We start from the raw sequence: 13,971 nt of genomic DNA on the forward strand, positions 1-13,971 counted from the left end.
CCTGCTCTGTGACTGAGGCCTTTTGGGGAAGTACTGGAACATGCTGTGTGACCTCAGGCAAGGTCCTCTACCTCTCTGGGCCTCTGAAAGTAAATTATCTATCTATTTGTGTACATATGTGTGTGTGATGTGGTGTGGGGTGTAAGTGCCCTTGTAGCACCCCATTCACCTGGAGTGGAGCCAGAATGGAACACTGGGTGAACCGCACCCTCACTCCTCTGCCTGATCTTGTTTTGAGCAGGAGTCTCTCACTCTTTTTTTTTTTTTTTTTTTTTTTTTTTTAACTAATTCCAGAGCTCAAGGGGCTCCAAATATTCTCTGCTCCCCTGTGGGACTGGGGCTACAGGCACACATGACCACGCCCAGCTGTTTATGTGGGATCTGGATATTTGAACTTGGGCAGTCTCAGGCCCTAATTCTTGCACAGGAAATGTACTTGACCAGCCCTTCAAATCCCCAATTTCGTTTCTTCTTTTTTCTTTTTTTTTTTGGTTTTTCAAGGTAGGGTCTCACTCTAGCCCAGGCTGACCTGGAATTCACTATGGAGTCTCAGGGTGGCCTCGAACTCATGGCAATCCTCCTGCCTCTGCCTCCCAAGGGCTGGGATTAAAGGCGTGCGCCACCTCGCCTGGCTTTTTTAAACTTTTTATTGACAGCTTTCCATAAGTATAGACAATAAACCATGATGCCATAATCTTTTCCTCCTATTATGATGATCTTGTGTAGATAGTGTCAGGCACTGTGAGGTCATGGATATCCAGGCCATCTTGTAAATGGACGAGCACGTTGTGAGGAGTCCTACCCTTCCTTTGGCTCTTACATTCTTTCCACCACCTCTTCCGCAATGACCCTGATAGAGATGTCTCCATGCTGATCACAGGACTATGGTGACTTTTGAGTCACCCCAGTGGTCATGGCCATCTGAAAAGAGAAGCTCATTTCCCTGATTTCTAAGGTGAAACAGGCCTTCATTCTCCACACAACCAGCTGCAAGCTCCGGAACCTCATAAAGGCTGGGCTGGGACATGGCCAGCTACAAGAGCCACAGGAGCCCCGCCTGGGGAGGGGCTGCCAGGTCTGAGGGAATGGGATGCAGATGGCACACTCCCAGCACTGACCCGTGTCCTCATGTGAACAGCGAAGAGCTAATAGTGCACACATCCACAAACTCATCTTCCCAGCATGCCTCCCTGCCTGGGCCAGCTAAGGGCTCTTCAGGGGACAGTCCTGTCTCAGACAGACCCATCATACACACCCGCCAGCCCCCCACACACACAACCTAGGCCTTGTAGGTATGGAAAGGGGACTTGGGGGATGCTACAAGGAAGATGGGAGGCAAGTCTCTAGAGCAGGTGGCCCCCCTCCCCACATTCTGAGCAGAGGCCCAGGATGTGGGGAGTCACGGAGCCCAAGCATCAGATGAGGGGATCACAGACAAGGTAGACCTCCCGGGCACCCAGGAAGTAGGGAGCCTTGAACTCTAAGCAGCCCCCTCAGGGCAACCTACAGCCCTTCCTGCAGAGCCAGTGAGTGGCAGGCTCCAGGAGCCATCTGACACCTGCCCACCAGCGTCTCCAACGCCCATCTCCTACTTCAGCCTGCAGCCGTCCTTCCTCCAGCATGGATTGCACACCTGCCAGGTCTCCCAGGTGCCAGTTTCCCTCAGCTCTTGTTCCCTCTCATACCAGGGCTGTACCCCAGTCTTTTCTGACCCCCAGGATTGCCTCACTGGTAAAAATTTTCCCCACACCCTGTTGCTTTTCCCCAGTCAGTGGTACCCCTTGTCTCCTGCCCACTCCTACAGCTTCTCCTCTGTCCACCCTGGCTCAGCTGCACTCAGTTACCTTCTGGGTCTCTGGTCCTTTGCACATGTTGTTCAGTGGCCTAGAATGTTCTCCCTATCCTTATCAGGAGATGAGCTACTATTCTTTCTTAGCTTGAGCTTGCTCTCCTCCCAAGGAGCTACTTAGATCTTTCCTGAGGGCTCTGGAAGCAATTCTCCAGCCTGGCTACTTGTCTCACTGGGAGAGGGACAGGTACCTTTCCTGATTTCTATGGTGGTTTCAATCAGATGTCCCCCATAACCTCATGTGTTTTGAAATACTTGGTTCCCAGTTGGTAGCAATTTGGGAGGTGGAGCCTTACTGGGAGAGGTGTGTTGCTGGGAGCAGGCTTTGGGGATGTTATAGCCAGTTCCTCCTTGCCAGAACTCAGCTCACTCTTACTGCTTTCTGTCAGCTGCTGTGGCAAGATGTGATGTCTAGGCTTTGGTATGCCATCCTTTCCTTGCCATGCCAAAACTTCCCCTTGAGATTGTAAGCCAAGATAACCTCCCCCCCCCCAAAAAAAAAAGCTACTTTTGGTCAGATGTTTTGTCTTAGCAATGCGAACTATGACAGTCTCTGATCCTCTAGCTTGGTCCAAGGTCTCCCTGAGGAATTAGTCTGGTACAAGGATGGTTCAATCCCTAACTTGACCTTTATGCCTCCCCAACCATCCTTACCTGGGGATCATTCACCTTCGCATCCAATTCACTGTTCACTGGACACTTACAGACCTGAGCCCCCATCCCAGCTATACCTCCCCTGGCCTGAATCCTCAGTTCTCACATCTTCCAAGTGGGAAAGCAGAGCCAACATCCATGGCTGTGGTCAGATCTGGACATTGGAGCTCCATGAATGTTCATGATTCTGTTCATGATTCCATAGTACCCATGCTAGCCTGTTGCTAACTCTAGAATATGTATGGGAGCTCTGCTTCGAACAGCTCACAACATGAACACTCTGTGGCTCACAACTGCCTTCCCTGGGATCTAAGAAATCCACCTCATGTTCAAAGCTCATCACCACCCTGATGAGTGAGCAGCTACATGAAATTCTCCAAGGAAAAAAGGGGGTCTGTGCAACTTATACTCCAACAAACCTTCTTCATGCCACTCATCTCCTCCAAGGGAATCTGCATGAATCTAGGTAGGCCACTCACCTCTCAGAGCTACTACTGTTCTCTGCTGAAAAGTGGCACTAACATAGCTCCCATGGTAACAGTCCCCCTGTCAAGGGGGCTATGGTCCCCAGACAGCTAGGTACAGAGAGTTTACCCAGGCTGGAGAGATGGCTCAGCAGTTAAGGCACTTGCCTGCAAAGCTTAACAACCCTGGTTCAGTTCCCCTGTACCCATAAAAAGCCAGATATACAATGTGGCCCATGAACCTGGAGTTTGTTGCAGCTCCTAGAGGCCCTGGCATGCCCATTCTTTCTCTCTCCCTCTCCCTCTTTCTTTTTCTCTTATCTCTTTTCTGTCTCCCTCTACATGAAAATAAATAAATAAAGGTATCATTAAGGTCTGGAGAAATGACTTAGTGGTTAAGGCATTTTCCAGCCAAGCCAAAGGACCCAGGTTCCATTCCCCAGTACCCATGTGAATCCAGATGCACTAGGTGGCACATGTGTCTTCAGTTCGTTTGCAGTGGCTAGAGGCCCTGGTGTGCCTGTTCTCTATTTGCCTTTCTCTCTCTCAAATGAATAAATGAAATATTTTTAATATATATACATATATTTTTTTTTAAAAAAAGAGTATGGCTAGAGGGATGGCTTAGCAGTTAAGGTGCTTGCCTGCAAAGCCTAAGGACCCACATTCGATTCCCCAGGACAAATGTAAGCCAGATGCACAAGGTGGTTTGCAGTGGCTGGAGGCCCTGGCAAGCCCATTCTCTCCTTCTCTCTGACTCTACCTCTGTCTCTATCTCTCTTTCTCTTTCTGTCAAATAAATAAATGAATAAAAATAAAATAGTTAAAATTTAAAAGAGTCACCATGGGCCACCCAACCCAGTCGCTGGCCCCAGCCCATGCAGTCTGTCACACAGCACAGTCCTGGGGCAAGACCAGTCCATGCCAGTCCTCAACTTCTCTCAATGCCCCCGTCTCCAGGCTGAATGTCTTTCTTGTATAGGAGGGATGCAGCCTAGGGAAACTTCAAACTCAAGGCAATCCTTCTGCCTCAGCCGCGCAAGTGCTGTAATTACACGTGTGAGCCACCATACCCAGCTTACTCTTTAAAAAATAATAACAGGGGCTGGAGAGTTGTGCAATGTCACACAAGGGAGTACAGTGATTGGAGTTCATTCACAGTGGTTGAAAGGCCTTGGTGTGCCCATATTCTCTCTCTCTGCCTCTTTCTCCCTCCCTGTCTCTCTTTCAAAAGTAAAAAACTAATAATAATAAATAATAATAACAGTAATTGGGGTTGGGGATGTCGCTAGAGTGCTTGCCTAGCCTGCACAAGACCCTGGATTCAATCTCTAGCATCACAGAAACTGGACATGCTGGTGCACACTGTAATCACAGTGTTCAGGAGGTGAATGCAGGAGGATAAGGAGTTCAAGGTCATCTTCAGCTATATAACAAGTTTGAGACCAGCCTGACTTACATAAGGTCCTGTCCTCTCCCAAAAATGTTAATATTAAAGGCTAAGGAGATGGCTCAGCAATTAAAGGTGCTTGCTTGCAAAGCCCTGTGGTCCAGGTTCAATCTTCATGAGCCAGGTCAAGCTGGATGCAAAATGGTACAGGAGTCTGTGACCCCCAAGTACCCATGCCAATGGGAGGTGGAGCCAGGAGAAGCTGCAGCTTGGTAGCAACTGGTCCTGACTTTGCTTGCAGCCTGGCAGTTCTTTGCAGTCAAGAGACCCTGCCTCAAAGAAGGTGGAGCACAGACACCTTGAAGTTGTCCTCTGACCTCACGAAGCATGCTGTGGCACATGCACCCTTCCCATCTCACCCAATAAATACATTTTTAAAAATATTTGTAAATTTGTTGTTGTTGTTTTGAAGTAGAGTCTTGCTCTAGCTCAGGATGACCTGGAATTCACTTTGTAGTCTCAGGGTGGCCTTGTCTCTCAGTGATCCTCCTCCCTCTGCCTCCGGCCTCTGCTGGCATTAAAGGCATGTGACACCACACCCAGCTAATTTTTATTTGTTTGTTTTGTTTTTCTAAGGAGGGTTTTTCTCTAGCTCAGGCTGACCTTGGAATTCACTATGTCGTCTCAGGGTAGCCTCGAATGCACGGCAGTCCTCCTACCTCTGCCTCCCAAGTGCTGGGATTAAAGGTGTGCGCCACCACGCCTGGCCCTGGCTAAATGTTTTTATATATTTATTTGAGAGAGAAAGAGAGAGAGAGCACTTCAGGGCCTCCAGCCACTGCCTGCAAACTCCAGATGCATGTACCACTTTGTGCTTCTGGCTTTACGGGGGTACTGGGAAATCCAACCTGGATTGGCAGGTTTTGCAAGCAAGAGCCTTTAACTAAGGAGCCATCTATTTAGCTCACAAATAAAATTAAATCCTGCTACTTACAATATTTGCTCCATTTACAAAAGCAATACACATTGATTGTGAATAATTTTGAAGTTAAGATGAATCAAAGACCAATTTTTTAAAAAATATCTTTTTGTTTTGTTTTGTTTGTTTTTCGAGGTAGGGTTTTGCTCTAGTCCAGGCTGACCTGGAACTCACTATGTAGTCTCAGGGTGGCCTCGAACTCATGGTGATCCGCCTACCTCTGCCTCCCAAAGTGCTGGGATTAAAGGCATGCACCACCATGCCCAGCTAAAAAAAATATTTATTTAAGAGAGAAAGGGAGAGAATGGATGTGCCAAGGCGTCCAGCCACTGGAAATGAACTCCAGACACATGTGCCACCTTGTGCATCTGGCTGTATGTGGGTACTGGGGAATCAAACCTGGGTCCTTTGTCTTTGCTGGCAAGCACCTTGACCACTAAGCCATCTCTCTAGCTCATCAAAGAGAAATTTTAAATGTAAGTCCACTGGTCACCCATGGCACTGGAACCTGTGAGCTTCTGGGTTTGGTCAGGGCCATGCACATGAAGGACACTCCCTTTTGCACCCCAGTTCTTTTTTTTTTTTTTTTTTTTTTTTTTTAATTATTTTTAGCCAGGCACGGTGGCATGTTCCTTTCATCCCAGCACTCTGGAGACAGAGGCAGAAAAATCGCTGAGTTTGAGGCCAGCTGGGGACTACAAAGCAAATTACAGGTCAGCCTGGGCTAGAGTGAGACCCTACCTTGAAAAATATTTTTAAAAAAATTAGTTTACTTACTTGCAAGCAGAGAAAGCAATAGAATGGGCCTGCCAGTGCCTCTTGCTACTGTAAACAAACTCCAGATGTATGTACCACTTTGTGCATCTGGCTTTATGTGGGTACTGGGGAATCAAACCTGGGTCCTTAGGGTTTCACAGGCAAGCGCCTTAACCACTGAGCCATCTCGCCAGCTCCTGAAGCCTAGTTCTTCCACATGAAGCAATAGCCCCTAGCCCCCGCCCCCCAGCCCCCGGAGCCCTCCACCCTTCCATCCACTCACTCCACGCTCTTGCCTCTAGGCCTGTAACATCCTGGGCCTCCAGATTGCATTTTCCCAGGACTTTGACGTCTTCCAAACACAGATCAGCTTGGGGAGCCTAGTTTCCGGTGGCAGCCCAGTGCCCTACTGGGTGGGTGCGCTCCTGTTCATACAAAGGAACCCCCTCTTCCTGGATGGAGAGGTGGTTACAGTTTCCACACCAACAGTGCCACAATGTGTCTGACCCTTACAGCTATCTTCCTGGAGTGAATAGCAAAGGGCTGCCTCATTTGCTGCTTCCCCGCGCTCCTCTTCAAAGAACTTCCTACCTGGTGGGGACATGGGGAGGCTGAGGATGTGGTCACGCATGAGGTCCCACAGGCTCCCACCCAGGCAGGCCCTTCCCTTCAAATCTGGTGAGGGTTTTGGTCAGAATGCCACCTTCTTTTGTTTTTATTTTTTTTAATTTATTTTTTTTTTAATTTTTTTTAAATTTTTTATTTATTTATTTGAGAGCGACAGACACAGAGAGAAAGACAGGTAGAGGGAGAGAGAGAGAATGGGCGCGCCAGGGCTTCCAGCCTCTGCAAACGAACTCCAGACGCGTGCGCCCCCTTGTGCATCTGGCTAACATGGGACCTGGGGAACCGAGCCTCGAACCGGGGTCCTTAGGCTTCACAGGCAAGCGCTTAACCGCTAAGCCATCTCTCCAGCCCCTTTTGTTTTTATTTATTTAACTTATTTATTTGAAAATGACAGACAGAGGGAGAAAGGCAGATAGAAAGAATGGGTGCACCAGGGGTGCAAAGGAACTCCAGATGTGTGTGCCCCCTTGTGCATCTGGCTAAGATGGGTCCTGGGGAACCGAGCCTCCAACCGGGGTCCTTAGGCTTCACAGACAAGTGCTTAACCGCTAAGCTATGTCTCCAGCCCAGAATGGCACCTTCTTGCAGACCATCTAGGCTGGACACACATGGCTTCCTGCCTGCCACATCCCTGGCCGGCAGTACCAGGCCACTCCAGCCTGGGAATGCCATGCTTGGCAGGGCTGGGTGTGGGGTGGGGAGGTGCCGAGGAATCCCAGGTGGGACGTTGGGGAGGGGGAGGAGGCCGGAGAAGAGTCAGAGGGGCTTCCCGCCTGCAGTGATGCTCAATTCCGGCCAGAGGAGGCTGATGGGCTGGGGCAGGGGTCCTTCCTGCCTCCGGGTGCCCGTGGCAGGAAATGCAGTCATGTGAGAGTGAATCCTTCTGGGGGAAACCCTTTGGTGAGGCACAGAATGCAGCGATGGCAGCAGATTCTATTAAAAGCAATTCTCATTACTGTGCCGTTAATTATTAATAGGGTTGGGCAAATAAAAGATGGGAAGACCCAGCTGGGCCTGACTCAAACCCTGACGCCTGGGCAAATAGCTTTTGGTTCCTGTCCAGGAGACCCAGCCACGAATGATTGAGCCTGTAGTTCGAAGAGTAATGACAAGCCAAAGCCAATCAAGTCTGCTTCAAAAAGAGAGGGGAAGCCGGGCATGGCGGCACACGCCTTTGATCCCAGCACTCAGGAGGCAGAGAGTTCAAGGCCACCCTGAGACTGCATAGTGAATTCCAGGTCAGCCTGGGCTACAGCAAGACCCTACCTCGGGGGGCGGGGGGATAATAAAGAACAACAACAGCAAAAGATAATGGAGAGGCTGGGGAGATAACTCAGCAGTCAAAGGCACTTACTTGCAAAGCCTGCAGGCCTGGGTGTAATTCCCCAGTACCCACATAAAGCCAGATGTGCAAAGTGGTGCAGGCGACTGAAGTTTCTGTGCAGTGCAAGAGGCCCTGGCATGCCCATATTCATTCTGTCTTTCAAATAAATAATAAAACAATAATATTTTTTAGGGTCTGGAGAAATGGCTTAGCAGTTAAGGCACTTTCCTGCAAAGCCTAAGGACTCAGGTTTGAATCCCCAGTACTTACATAAGCCAGATGCACAAGGTGGTGCATGCATTTGGAGTTCCTTTGCAGTGGCTGGAGGCCCTGGCCTACTCACTTGAGTTTTCTCTGTCCCTCTCTCTCCCAAAATAAGTAAATAAATTAATATATGTGTGTGTGTATTTTTTTTTTTTCAAGATAGGGTCTCACTCTAGCCCAGGCTGACCTGGAATTCACTACGGAGTCTCAGGGTGGCCTCGAACTCACGGCAATCCTCCTACCTCTGCCTCCCGAGAGCTGGGAATAAAATATTTTTTAAAGATGGGGGAGGGAAGTCAGTGGAATAAAAGGGACCCAGAGAAGACATGGGGGTCACCACCACATCTTTCTCAGGAAGCACCCAGCCCCCACACTGCCTGGCTCTGAGGATTGCAGAGACGAACCTTCTCTCCTAAGGGGAGAGCAGGCAGAGTTAGGTGTGGGCTGAGGCAGTACCCTCCCTCCCTCCTGTTCCCACCCTGCTTTATCTTGGCCAAACTCCTAGCCTGTGGTGCAGATGTCCATCAAAAGCCCCTCCCTCTTTCCCTGCTGAGCAGTATTTTGAAAACTCTTCCGATTTGAATGTAAACAACCTTGTCCTATTCCTGTCATGACCCAGCCCAACTGTGTCACTGAGTCCCATCCTGAGTCAGACTGATAGCTATCTTATAAGACCAAATCATGGGGAGCCCCCACCTCCCAGCTCATTTTGCTTCCGGCGGCCACCTTTCACCCCCTGCCGGCACCCCTGGTCATCTAGCCCCGAAGTTTAACCCGCCAGTGGCGTAAAGAATTGAAGATGATGTCAAACTGCTTTCCATACTGTCTGTCAGAACTCTGAGCTGCCAGAGCTCAACACCCAGACATTGGAAGTTATTTTCTTGAGTCCCTGTCGACATGAATAAATTTTCTGATTCTCCACTCTATCTCTGGTGCTGGCTCTGTGTGACTCAGTTTCCCATTCACCTTTGAAAGCCCAATTCAAGTGGCTTCTACTCCAAGTAGTCCTGCCCTGTCCCAGCTGAGCTGGCTGCTCAAGACACTGATGTTGTCCTTGACCCTGTGGAATTGATGGGCTTATCGTGATGGGGACTCTTGACTGTTAACGCTGAACTGCCAGGGAGGTTAGTGAGACACGCCTCTGAGTAAGTCTCTGAGAGTATCTCCCAAGAGATCATGACCTAATGAATGATTTACTCGGATGGATTTCAAATCTTTTTCTTTATTTATGTTCAAGGAGGGAGGGAGGGAAGGAAGAAGAGAGAGAGAGAGGGAGGGAGAGAGAGAGAAAATGATCCACCGGGGTCTCTTGTCACTTTGGATGAACTTCAGATTCATGTGCCGCTTTGTGCATCTGGCTTTACATGGGGACTGTGGAACTGAGCCCTGGGCCATCAAGCTTTCCAAGCAAGCTCCTTTAACCTCTAAGCCATCTCTCCAGTCCTTTTTATTATTATTATTATTATTACTTATTTTAAGCCATGAGCTCATTTTTTAAAATGTTATTTATTTATTTGAGAGAGAAAGAGGCAGCAAGAGAAAGACGGTGGGCAGGGCAGAGGGGGAGAATGGGTGCACCAAGGTCTCTAGCCACTGCAAACAAACTCCAGACGCATAGGCTTAGGTGGGTCCTGGGGAATTGAACTTGTGTCCTCAGGCACATTAACTACTAAGCCATCTCTCCAGCCCCCAAGTCATGAACTCTTACCATTTCATTTTTATTTATTTATTTTAGTTTTTCAAGGTAGGGTCCCGTTCAAGTCCAGGCTAACCTGGAATTCACTACGTTACGGTCCTGTTTTGAAATATTTTTTAAAAAATAGTTTTTACTTATTTGAGAAAGAGAGAGAGTATGGGCTTACTTCTTGCTTCTTATACCAGTGCCAGAGAATGGAACCCAGGCCAGCAGGCATGCAAGCAAATGCCTTTAACTGCTGAGCCAACTCCCCAGCCCTACAGAGTGGGACTCTGAATCGGCTGTGGGGAAGTGTTGGGACTTGCTGCCTGGCTGGAGGAAGAAGGTTACTGGAGGCTTGTCCCTGGAGCTGGGTGTTCCCCTGACCCTTTTCTGTTATTGCTCTCTGCTTCTTCCGTGACACTTTGAAACCAGGGACCAAAATCAATCCTTTCCCCTTAGGAGGTGCTGTCATGGCTCCAGCACAGTGATGAAGAAAGTAACCCCCGCGAACTCGTAACTCATTAGTGAAACATCTCAAACCAGAGACCCAAGGGGATGGGGCTCTGAAGGTAGGGGGCGGAGGCGGAGCACCGCGAAGGCAGGAAGCTGTGAAGGTCCATGCTGGCTGTTAACTTGACAGGACCTAGAGTTGCCTGAGAGGGACTGCCTAGGTTAGGTTAGCCTCTGAGCATGACTGTGAGGGAGTATCCTGATTAGGTTAGCTGAGCTGGGAAAACGCAACTGCGCGCAGTGTCATGCCACGGGCTGGGCTCTTGGCCTACACAGAAAGGAGAGAGCTGATTGATCGGCGCGTTCGGGACTCTCTGCTTCCCTACTGTGCTGAATGTGAGATATGAGCAGCTGCCTCAAAGGCCTGCCGCCAGCCCTTCCCCTCCATGACGGATTGTCAGCTGTAAACTGAAATAGATCCTTCTTCCTTTCGACTGATTTTTGTCAGGTCTTTTGTCTAAACAATGAGAAAGTAATACAGAAGCCCAGTGGGTCTGTCCTTCCTCCAGAACCACCTGGTGCCCGGGGCAAGGTAGAGTACAGTGAACACCTATCACTGCCTGGTCACTCGTTTGGAGGCCCAGAAAGCACCTCTCTGTGTTGGAGATGCCCATGAAGAGGCCAGTGTGCTAAAGCTGGCAGGGCAGGCTCCTCCACCATGGCACAGTTCCCCCACAAAGCCAAGCTGCCTGAGGGTGCCGCCCCCTCCTCCTCCTCTTCCTTCTTCTTCTTTAAATAAATGTATTTAGGGTTTGGATCTTCAGTGTTTGCCCAAAAGTGGTGCGGAAAGTTTAGTCTATAGTTCAGTAATGCTCTGAGAAGGATCGCTGTGAGTTCAAGGCCACCCTGAGACTACATAGTGAATTCCAGGTCAGCCTGGGCCACAGTGAGATCCTTTCTTAAAAAAAAAAAAAAAAAAAAAAGGCTGGGGGAGGAGCCTTGAGGCTGGAGAGATGGCTTAGCATTTAAGGCACTTGCCTGCAAAGCCAAAGGACCCAGGTTCGATTCCCCAGCACCCACATAAGCCAGATGCACAAAGTGGTGCATACATCTGGAGTTCATTTACAACAGCTAAAGGCCCTGGTGCGCCCATTCTCTCTCTATCTCTAGCTGCCTGTTTCTCTCTCTCTCTCTCTCTGTCAAATAAATAAAATTAAATTAAAAAGAAAAAAAGAAATCAGAGCAGCTGTGATCACCCCTCCCCCCCGCCACACACACACACACACACACACACACATACACACACACTCTCTCACTCACAGCCTCCAGAGAACTGGCTTGCTAACATTTCCTCATGGAAGGGGAGGCATCATCAGGCCTTCACCTGAGATCCCAGCCCCTCCTCCAACTCTATGTACTGCTTCCCCACATGCACCTCACCTTGAAGGCACTATGATTTACAGGTAGGACACTGATGGGGTGGGGTCTCCTCACTCATGTTGGGGTGGGCTTTTTGATGAAGCAGTTGTCTGGAGTCACCCACTCTTCTGAAAGTAACCTGCCTCCCCAAGCTAGACGGGGATGGGATCGCTTCTTTGATCTGCTGGAGGCCTATCTGGCATGGAGAGGTGTTTTGGTGCGTCTCCCCAAGAAAAGTCCCACAGCAGGATCACGTGGGCTGTGGTCTCAGTGCGTGGCTCGCAGATGGCTTCTGAGCTTCATGGGATACTTGGAATATTAGCTGGAGGAAGTAAGTAACCGCAATGTGACTGAGGAGGTATATATTATCCCAGACCATCTCTTCCTCTCTGCTACAGTGAGTGGCTTCACCGGACCACGGGCTCCCTGCCAGAACGGGCTGCTTTGCCCCACACAAGAAGTTCCTTTTCTTTGTTTCCTTGTGGTCTTAAGGATCATCTTGAAGGCCTTGCACATGCCAGGCCAGTGCTGATCTACCCCAGAGCTACATGCCAGTCCCTTGCTGCCTCACCACAGGACCTGGGACAATGGAACCAAGCAGCCACGGGCCAAACAAAAAAAAACCCTCTGAAACTGTGAGTCAAAATAAACCTGTCCTCCTGAAAGCTGTGCTCTCAAGTGTTTTGTCATAGTGACAGAAAGCCGACTAGCAGGCTGGAATATGGCTCAGCCGGTAGAGCACTTGTCTAGCATGCAAGAAGCCCTGGGTTCGATCCCCAGTGCTGCATAAACTGGGCAGGGTGGTACAAGCCTGTGATCCCCGCACTCAGGAGGTGGAGGCAGGAGGATCAGAAAATTCATGGTCATCCTCCTCTGCTACGTCAAATTCAATGCCAGCTTGGGTTACTTGAGACCTTGAGAAAGGAAGAAAGGAATCTAACACAAAAATGAATGGCTGAGCTGGGGCTTAAGCAAAACAGCAACCAAAAACCCGTGGACTTCAAAATAAAAATGCTCTTCAGTGGAACGCCTCCTCCCAACAGCCACTGTTCTTATTTTTCTACCAAACAACCACACAGAAGCTGAGAGAAAGGACCAGACCTCAGTGCTGGAAAGCCAAGCCAGGCTGCAGCCTTCCCCGCTGCCCACTGACAGTGTGGAGAGACGCGCGGGGCGCGGAGGCCAGGGACGAGGGCGAGCCTCCTCCACCCTGTGCTCGGGGAGCGCAGATCTTGGAGTGTGGCAACACGACCATTGTCCGCGTGTCTCTCAGATGCTGATCGTCATGGAAACCGGCGTGACATCCCCCTGGTCACTTTAGCGAGCAGGGGGCTTTCGTGGCTCAGGGCATTCTGGGAAGTCAGCGTGGCGGGGAGGGGGCCGCGGGCGGGTGCTCCCGGGAGCGGAGCGTGCTGGGCCTTCTCCTACTCTGCGGTCCCTCGGGCTCAGAGCAGATGACAGGGCCGGCGAGGATGCCGCCTTTGTTCGGCTGAGCGGGGCTGGCAGGAGGCAGCTGGGGACTGGGGGTGGGGTGGGTAAAGAGCCCTTGAGCGAGTGTCGCCCACCTCCAGCTGACAGCGGGACCCCAGCGGCAGCGGAAGCGGGAGGGCGCAGGACCAGCCCGACCTGCGCGGAAGCCCCTTGCACCCGCGGGTGGGGACAGACCCGGGGCGGGTGGCCAGGGTGCTGGGGAGACTCCGCGGACCGCAGGCTTCGGTGCTCTGCAGCACTGGGGGTGCGCAGCAGGCTGGGACCCCCCCCCCGCCCCGTTTTTTGAAGCATCTAGGAAACTTCATGTCTCTGCCTCGGCCACATCATCCTGCAAGCCCAGACTGGCAGGGAAACGGGAGGGACCTGGTTCCCCAAAGAAATGTCTTACGTCCTAATTCCCAGTGCCTGTGACTGTGACCTGATTTGGGAAGAGGTCTTTGTAGATGTGATTAAGTTAAGATAATATCGCCCTCCATCACCTGAGTGGGGACTAAAGTCAATGACAAGTGTTCTGATAAGAAAACAAAAAGGAAAAGGCAGGCACGGGACAAGCAAAGAGGAGGCCACGTGAAGATGGTGGGGAGAGGAGACTTTGCAAGCTTAGGAAGGGCCAGGCGTGCTGGTAA

The 13,971-nt window shown here is 50.3% G+C and overlaps 1 non-coding gene across 1 annotated transcript; it reads left to right on the top strand.

Moving 5' to 3' along the window:
• Positions 1 to 12,569: 12,569 nt before the first annotated feature.
• Positions 12,570 to 12,642, top strand: Trnaa-agc. Its single transcript has one exon. It is a non-coding gene; the product is annotated as a tRNA-Ala (tRNA).
• Positions 12,643 to 13,971: the final 1,329 nt, after the last annotated feature.

This window comes from Jaculus jaculus, chromosome 1, assembly GCF_020740685.1.
Source record: "Jaculus jaculus isolate mJacJac1 chromosome 1, mJacJac1.mat.Y.cur, whole genome shotgun sequence".
NCBI classification, from domain to species: domain Eukaryota; kingdom Metazoa; phylum Chordata; class Mammalia; order Rodentia; family Dipodidae; genus Jaculus; species Jaculus jaculus.